At 39.3% G+C, this 7,677-nt stretch overlaps 1 long non-coding RNA gene across 1 annotated transcript; it reads left to right on the plus strand.

Annotated features, from left to right (window-relative positions):
* The first annotated feature begins 2,684 nt into the window (after positions 1-2,684).
* LOC122801356 lies at positions 2,685-6,642 on the plus strand. The gene is made up of 4 exons (XR_006364688.1): positions 2,685-2,801; positions 3,878-3,998; positions 5,074-5,194; positions 6,271-6,642. It is a non-coding gene; the product is annotated as an uncharacterized LOC122801356 (long non-coding RNA).
* Positions 6,643-7,677: the final 1,035 nt, after the last annotated feature.

Here is a 7,677-nt window from a genome sequence, read left to right on the forward strand (position 1 = left end):
GGCTATGCAGGTAGAGTGTGTGGCAATTCCAGTTGCTTGCCTGTACAGACATGTTAAAGTTAATGATAGACACAGTGTACAGTAAAAGAGAATGATGTCCCATCACTTTATAAACAGAGCAGTATTTCTACACACTAGTGTTATAGGCACAAGGGGTAAATCACTGTAAAAATGTAAGTTTTCAGACTCTACCACCACTAAATGTCCTTCTATTCTGCAACTTCTTTTTTCTCCTTGATCCCTACTTCCCCACTACCTGCAGAATCTAGCATATAGATCTCTTTACTTAATTGTGCTACTCCTCAGCTTATCCTCTATTCTTCTCCTACCACTGGGCCATCTCTCATCCTACCTTGACTCTGTCAACATATTCCCAACTCTGTCCCAACTACCTATTCATACTTTCTCCCTACATTCTCCACACATCGCACCAGACCTATTTAATGATGCCTCTCATGTTTACTCCAAATAAACACTGATTAACTCCATTTCACCTTAAACAAAAACAAAATGAAATGGGGAAAAAAATACTGTCAAAAAAAGTATCATTAATTCTCAAGATTACTAAAATCTTTCTAGAAGGAGACATTCACCCTATACCTGGCGCCACCTAACAAAATGAACATCAAGACAGTTCTCTTCCACATACTACTCTAAACCTACAAAGGTCAAACCCCAACCCCGGTAATCTGACCTTTGCTGCCATAAATGTTAGAAACATAAGAAATAAAATTTCTGAACTGCATGCCTGGATTACCCAACATAAACCTGATAGTCTTACTGTAACTGAAACTTGGTTTAAAACTAGCATAAATGACTCCAAAATTACACTGTGATATTCCTTTAATATTTCCCAACAATTATCACATTTCCCTGTACAACAAACCAACACTAAAATTCAGTTCAGCAGAGCTTTTAATTACTTTCCAGAAGTTAAACAATTATAAACAAATATCATTTACTGTTTTTTACATCCCTCCTGGAAGCAATGCAGCTGTACTGGAAGAAATCCTACACTGGGTGTCCTTAACAATTCCACAAGAAAAATACTACTAGGTGATATGAATTTCAAATGGTTGGACATAAACTCTAACTCCCCTACATCTAGTGTGAACTTTTATAGTTTCACACAACTAATTAATAATCCCACACATTATAGCAAGACTTTAAATTCACTATAAGACTGGATCCTAGTATCAGACCCTAGCAAATACACCACTTCTGGTACAGGGTCTGACTGTCTCAGTGATCAGCTCTCAATCTGTATAACCAGACATCTCACATATCCACTTAAACAGCATGTTTATAAAACAATACACAACCTTTCTAAGTTTAACCCAGAAATGTTCATTACTACCTATCAGCTAGTGACTGGAACTTCCTAAAAATCCTCCCCTTAGATGATGTAAATTAATTCATTTACTGCTTACTCCTGTCTTCCTGAACCTAGTCGCTAGCCCTTAAACCAGGGCACTACCCTTTCTACTTTCCCTCCTGGCTATATGCTTCCTATCCTGAGGGTCGCTTAAACAGAACAGTACCCACAGAAAAGCTCTCATCACTTGTGCCTTCAAATCAACCAAATATAAAGGCACTACCCTTTCTACTTTCCCTCCTGGCTATATGCTTCCTATCCTGAGGGTCGCTTAAACAGAACAGTACCCACAGAAAAGCTCTCATCACTTGTGCCTTCAAATCAACCAAATATAAAGGCACTACCCTTTCTACTTTCCCTCCTGGCTATATGCTTCCTATCCTGAGGGTCGCTTAAACAGAACAGTACCCACAGAAAAGCTCTCATCACTTGTGCCTTCAAATCAACCAAATATAAAGGCACTACCCTTTCTACTTTCCCTCCTGGCTATATGCTTCCTATCCTGAGGGTCGCTTAAACAGAACAGTACCCACAGAAAAGCTCTCATCACTTGTGCCTTCAAATCAACCAAATATAAAGGCACTACCCTTTCTACTTTCCCTCCTGGCTATATGCTTCCTATCCTGAGGGTCGCTTAAACAGAACAGTACCCACAGAAAAGCTCTCATCACTTGTGCCTTCAAATCAACCAAATATAAAGGCACTACCCTTTCTACTTTCCCTCCTGGCTATATGCTTCCTATCCTGAGGGTTGCTTAAACAGAACAGTACCCACAGAAAAGCTCTCATCACTTGTGCCTTCAAATCAACCAAATATAAAGGCACTACCCTTTCTACTTTCCCTCCTGGCTATATGCTTCCTATCCTGAGGGTCGCTTAAACAGAACAGTACCCACAGAAAAGCTCTCATCACTTGTGCCTTCAAATCAACCAAATATAAAGGCACTACCCTTTCTACTTTCCCTCCTGGCTATATGCTTCCTATCCTGAGGGTCGCTTAAACAGAACAGTACCCACAGAAAAGCTCTCATCACTTGTGCCTTCAAATCAACCAAATATAAAGGCACTACCCTTTCTACTTTCCCTCCTGGCTATATGCTTCCTATCCTGAGGGTCGCTTAAACAGAACAGTACCCACAGAAAAGCTCTCATCACTTGTGCCTTCAAATCAACCAAATATAAAGGCACTACCCTTTCTACTTTCCCTCCTGGCTATATGCTTCCTATCCTGAGGGTCGCTTAAACAGAACAGTACCCACAGAAAAGCTCTCATCACTTGTGCCTTCAAATCAATCAAATATAAAGGCACTACCCTTTCTACTTTCCCTCCTGGCTATATGCTTCCTATCCTGAGGGTCGCTTAAACAGAACAGTACCCACAGAAAAGCTCTCATCACTTGTGCCTTCAAATCAACCAAATATAAAGGTTAATCACTTTATCTACAGTCTATTTTAACTAAAATATATCCTGTTATATAAGTACAACCGCTGGTGCACTGGGTTCTAAGAAACAGCAGTTAAGTCCACATAAATTAAAGTTAATGCTATATCCCCCAAAGCTTCTGGTAACAAACAGAGCTCCTAAAAATAAAGTATATAATCTATTGGGTTACTTCCTGCATTAACATTCTACTTGCCTGTTTTCCACTTGCCCATAGTCAATTTGGAACTGGAAAATCCAAAGAAAACCCTTGCTCCCTCCTCCTCCTACCTGTGACGCAGGTAAGGTTATTTATCTACCCTCAAGTAGCGCCATTTTTAAATCACTGCTTACTCCTGTCTTCCTGAACCTAGTCGCTAGCCCTTAAACCAGGGTATGTAACTGTGTTTCTTTTGACTACTTTGTTTTGCGACAATACTTTGTGAGGAGATTTGCCTACAAAATACTGTATATCTGTTACTGTATATCTGTTAAATCTACACGCAGGGACTTAGCTTTTAACTGCGTACAGGGCTAATGTTTATTAGCGTGTAGCACGCTTACCTAACAAGTAGTTAGTATTTTAGTTACAATGTACTGAAGTCTGCTGGCTTTACTTCTAACAATTGAAGGTTAAAAATATACTTGCTGTTATTTAGCGGTTAGCGCTTAGTAATTTTAACTAATTCCTAGTATTTCTCGGCTCTGCATATACTATTGTTAGCGTGGTGAACATCTAGTAAGTGCGTTGCACTAATATCAGCAACAAGGCTGTAGTGAGGAAGGATTACACTACGCAGCAACTGTTAGTCACTCTTAAGAATAACTGTTGGAACATGCTTGCATTGTAATCTGGAGATAGCGAACTTGAATCTTCCTGCCGCTGTGTGTTAAACAGATAGCTTATTTGAGTTCTACCAACGCTTTGTTTTAAACTTTAAACTGTACTCTATTATTGTGAGTTTTCACTACATATTGCACAAACAGTTTGATTTTCAAGTCATATCGCTTACCATTTGAACTATAACTGCATATGGGAAAGATGTAAAATCTATCTATGTATCTGCGTTCTCTCCTCACAGGCACTACCCTTTCTACTTTCCCTCCTGGCTATATGCTTCCTATCCTGAGGGTCGCTTAAACAGAACAGTACCCACAGAAAAGCTCTCATCACTTGTGCCTTCAAATCAACCAAATATAAAGGTTAATCACTTTATCTACAGTCTATTTTAACTAAAATATATCCTGTTATATAAGTACAACCGCTGGTGCACTGGGTTCTAAGAAACAGCAGTTAAGTCCACATAAATTAAAGTTAATGCTATATCCCCAAAGCTTCTGGTAACAAACAGAGCTCCTAAAAATAAAGTATATAATCTATTGGGTTACTTCCTGCATTAACATTCTACTTGCCTGTTTTCCACTTGCCCATAGTCAATTTGGAACTGGAAAATCCAAAGAAAACCCTTGCTCCCTCCTCCTCCTACCTGTGACGCAGGTAAGGTTATTTATCTACCCTCAAGTAGCGCCATTTTTAAATCACTGCTTACTCCTGTCTTCCTGAACCTAGTCGCTAGCCCTCAAACCAGGGTATGTAACTGTGTTTCTTTTGACTACTTTGTTTTGCGACAATACTTTGTGAGGAGATTTGCCTACAAAATACTGTATATCTGTTACTGTATATCTGCTAAATCTACACGCAGGGACTTAGCTTTTAACTGCGTAGAGGGCTAATGTTTATTAGCGTGTAGCACGCTTACCTAACAAGTAGTTAGTATTTTAGTTACAATGTACTGAAGTCTGCTGGCTTTACTTCTAACAATTGAAGGTTAAAAATATACTTGCTGTTATTTAGCGGTTAGCGCTTAGTAATTTTAACTAATTCCTAGTATTTCTCGGCTCTGCATATACTATTGTTAGCGTGGTGAACATCTAGTAAGTGTGTTGCAGTAATATCAGCAACAAGGCTGTAGTGAGGAAGGATTACACTACGCAGCAACTGTTAGTCACTCTTAAGAATAACTGTTGGAACATGCTTGCATTGTAATCTGGAGATAGCGAACTTGAATCTTCCTGCCGCTGTGTGTTAAACAGATAGCTTATTTGAGTTCTACCAACGCTTTGTTTTAAACTTTAAACTGTACTCTATTATTGTGAGTTTTCACTACATATTGCACAAACAGTTTGATTTTCAAGTCATATCGCTTACCATTTGAACTATAACTGCATATGGGAAAGATGTAAAATCTATCTATGTATCTGCGTTCTCTCCTCACAGGCACTACCCTTTCTACTTTCCCTCCTGGCTATATGCTTCCTATCCTGAGGGTCGCTTAAACAGAACAGTACCCACAGAAAAGCTCTCATCACTTGTGCCTTCAAATCAACCAAATATAAAGGTTAATCACTTTATCTACAGTCTATTTTAACTAAAATATATCCTGTTATATAAGTACAACCGCTGGTGCACTGGGTTCTAAGAAACAGCAGTTAAGTCCACATAAATTAAAGTTAATGCTATATCCCCCAAAGCTTCTGGTAACAAACAGAGCTCCTAAAAATAAAGTATATAATCTATTGGGTTACTTCCTGCATTAACATTCTACTTGCCTGTTTTCCACTTGCCCATAGTCAATTTGGAACTGGAAAATCCAAAGAAAACCCTTGCTCCCTCCTCCTCCTACCTGTGACGCAGGTAAGGTTATTTATCTACCCTCAAGTAGCGCCATTTTTAAATCACTGCTTACTCCTGTCTTCCTGAACCTAGTCGCTAGCCCTCAAACCAGGGTATGTAACTGTGTTTCTTTTGACTACTTTGTTTTGCGACAATACTTTGTGAGGAGATTTGCCTACAAAATACTGTATATCTGTTACTGTATATCTGCTAAATCTACACGCAGGGACTTAGCTTTTAACTGCGTAGAGGGCTAATGTTTATTAGCGTGTAGCACGCTTACCTAACAAGTAGTTAGTATTTTAGTTACAATGTACTGAAGTCTGCTGGCTTTACTTCTAACAATTGAAGGTTAAAAATATACTTGCTGTTATTTAGCGGTTAGCGCTTAGTAATTTTAACTAATTCCTAGTATTTCTCGGCTCTGCATATACTATTGTTAGCGTGGTGAACATCTAGTAAGTGCGTTGCACTAATATCAGCAACAAGGCTGTAGTGAGGAAGGATTACACTACGCAGCAACTGTTAGTCACTCTTAAGAATAACTGTTGGAACATGCTTGCATTGTAATCTGGAGATAGCGAACTTGAATCTTCCTGCCGCTGTGTGTTAAACAGATAGCTTATTTGAGTTCTACCAACGCTTTGTTTTAAACTTTAAACTGTACTCTATTATTGTGAGTTTTCACTACATATTGCACAAACAGTTTGATTTTCAAGTCATATCGCTTACCATTTGAACTATAACTGCATATGGGAAAGATGTAAAATCTATCTATGTATCTGCGTTCTCTCCTCACAGGCACTACCCTTTCTACTTTCCCTCCTGGCTATATGCTACCTATCCTGAGGGTCGCTTAAACTGAACAGTACCCACAGAAAAGCTCTCATCACTTGTGCCTTCAAATCAACCAAATATAAAGGTTAATCACTTTATCTACAGTCTATTTTAACTAAAATATATCCTGTTATATAAGTATAACCGCTGGTGCACTGGGTTCTAAGAAACAGCAGTTAAGTCCACATAAATTAAAGTTAATGCTATATCCCCCAAAGCTTCTGGTAACAAACAGAGCTCCTAAAAATAAAGTATATAATCTATTGGGTTACTTCCTGCATTAACATTCTACTTGCCTGTTTTCCACTTGCCCATAGTCAATTTGGAACTGGAAAATCCCCGCTCCGCTCGCCCTCGCTGCGCTCGGGCTCGCTCCGCGCCCCGCCCTGCCCCCAAATCTCACCCGCCCCCAGTAGTCCCACATTTATAGTTCAGTAGCCACGCCCTCTATCTTTCTTAGCCAACCAAATTATTACTCCTTGTCTCCCCCCACCCCCTTGCAAACACCAAAACCCTCCTCCCCTTCAAACTTTAAAAAAAGCAAAGGCTCCTACTCTCCTCCTACAACAATGCACCCCAGCTCAAAGAAAACTTTATCCGCCCTACAGGGTAAAAAAAGGACTACACTAATAGTTTTATCCTTTCTACTTCCATTAATTACCATACTTTACCTTACAACCAAATATGAAGATCAACCCTACTCAGGTTTCCATTACCCCAGATATCAAACTAAAGCTCCCCTACCTCTGTATAATACCACCAACACAACCCAACAACTATTCAGAAAAACCACAAATTCTAATTATTACTACCCTTACAAACCAGACCAAACACGCCCCAAATCTAAACAAGGGCAGAAATTGTTGCAGAAACTTACGAGGCTGGTGGAATATCTCAGAAAAAGCATCACTAAAGATGGAGATGTCCACCCAAACCCAGGCCCCACAGCAAAAATCAACTCTAATACCCCACCAAGATATAATAACTCCCTTCATATCTGCCACTTAAATATTAGAAGCATCAACAATAAAATACATAACCTCCATGCTCTACTAGCTACCCACCTCCCAGACATTATGTGTTTAACAGAAACTTGGCTAAAACCAGGGACCAATGACAATGAGATTATACCACCAGGCTATAACATGCATAGAGCCGACCGTATAAAAAAAAAGGGTGGCGGAATTGCAGTCCTCTACAAAAATAATCTAAATCTCAGCTTTAACCCTACTCAGCCACCACAAATCTCTAATGCTGAGATACTTGCTCTAAAACTACAGCTTAATAGAAAAAAAAGTATTAATCTAATTGTAATGTACATCCCTCCGGGGAAAAACTCTGAAACATTGGAAAGCATTCTTAACTGGCTAA

The sequence above is a fragment of the Protopterus annectens genome, chromosome 4.part1 (assembly GCF_019279795.1).
Source record: "Protopterus annectens isolate FY-2018-M chromosome 4.part1, PAN1.0, whole genome shotgun sequence".
In the NCBI taxonomy this organism is placed as follows: Eukaryota; Metazoa; Chordata; order Ceratodontiformes; family Protopteridae; genus Protopterus; species Protopterus annectens.